The sequence below is a fragment of the Centruroides sculpturatus genome, unplaced genomic scaffold (genome assembly GCF_000671375.1).
Source record: "Centruroides sculpturatus isolate CEXI.00-Female unplaced genomic scaffold, Cexi_2.0 scaffold63, whole genome shotgun sequence".
NCBI lineage: Eukaryota > Metazoa > Arthropoda > Arachnida > Scorpiones > Buthidae > Centruroides > Centruroides sculpturatus.
In genome coordinates this window covers 201906-203057 of record NW_019384640.1, presented here as the reverse complement: position 1 = coordinate 203057, position 1152 = coordinate 201906, and the positions used below count along the sequence as shown (strand labels likewise).

Here is a 1152-nt window from a genome sequence, read left to right as displayed (position 1 = left end):
GCGCAGTTTTCGATGAGTCATATCATTCTTAACTTGGACGGAAATGAAATTTGTTACAACGTTGCACTTAGTCTTTCATATTTGTTGTTAGTAATTTAAAAGATATTTTGAAACACATACGGAACGATAATAGTTTTTTAAAATATAATAACACAAAAATGAAAAGGGAACTCGGGTACATTTATCAAGAGCCACAAATAATCCTTCAAAGAGCCGCATGTGGCTCGCGAGCCGCAGTTTGGCCACCCCTGTATTATACTGTATTAAGTTTATGGTATTGATTGGTATCATAAGTAACGGTATTACAGTAAATATGAATTGTATTAATAAATAATTAAATATTTATTTATTGCGTACCGAGACATACCCGTATGATTCACAATGGGTATCATTTCAGATGTTGATACCACAACCGAGATGGCTCCAATTATCTCTCACATATCTCGTATGTGAGCATATCAGAGATCGAACCCATTAAAAGCATATTAAATACAATCCGCAAAGAAAACCTTTTGTAATTCGCATAAAATCTNTCGACTGTCTGTTAAATTTTTATATATCAAAAAGTCCTAATATCAGCTTTTATAAACTAAAGCAAATTAACACCAAATTGATATAAACAGCAAACTTAAAATGCTTGCTAAGGGTTCATTTTTGACTTCCTTGGCAAGCGATTTGAGTGTACATTTTATTTAAATATTATTTACTTTACTTTATCTAAGACATAAATTAGAATTTCCAGATACACTCACCTGATAAGCATACACAACATAATTATTATATCCAAATGACGAATAATTTTCATTATAAACGCACTGAAAACCTGTAAAAAAACATTTCCAAATTATTATTTATTTGTTTCACAATAATATACTTATTTGTGTTAATGAAACAATAAATTACAAGTAACGAAGTTGCAAGTCGTGATCAAGTTTTTCTTAAGTATTATACCCGGGGTGGCCAAGCTCCTTGATAGTCCGAGCCATTTTTCAAAATTTGAAATTTTTCGCGAGCCGCAATTAAATACGTATTAAAAAGGTATGCAAAAAATTCCAGATTACAAATTATATCCGTAGCAAGAGTGATACAAATTGTTTCCTCCAGAGCACAATGTCAACTGTCCATTGCAATGACAGTTTACAAATTCAAAAT

The 1152-nt window shown here is 31.2% G+C and overlaps 1 protein-coding gene across 1 annotated transcript in view; it reads right to left on the bottom strand.

The window, feature by feature from the left end:
• The window catches only part of LOC111625988, a 22409-nt gene extending 21365 nt beyond the window's left edge, over positions 1-1044 (bottom strand). Inside the window, exons 1-2 of the mRNA XM_023369256.1 lie at positions 904-1044; positions 753-823 (exon numbers count right to left, since the gene is read on the bottom strand). The gene's annotated coding sequence lies outside the window, so the exon portion shown is untranslated. The remainder of the gene's footprint in view (positions 1-752; positions 824-903) is intronic.
• Positions 1045-1152: the final 108 nt, after the last annotated feature.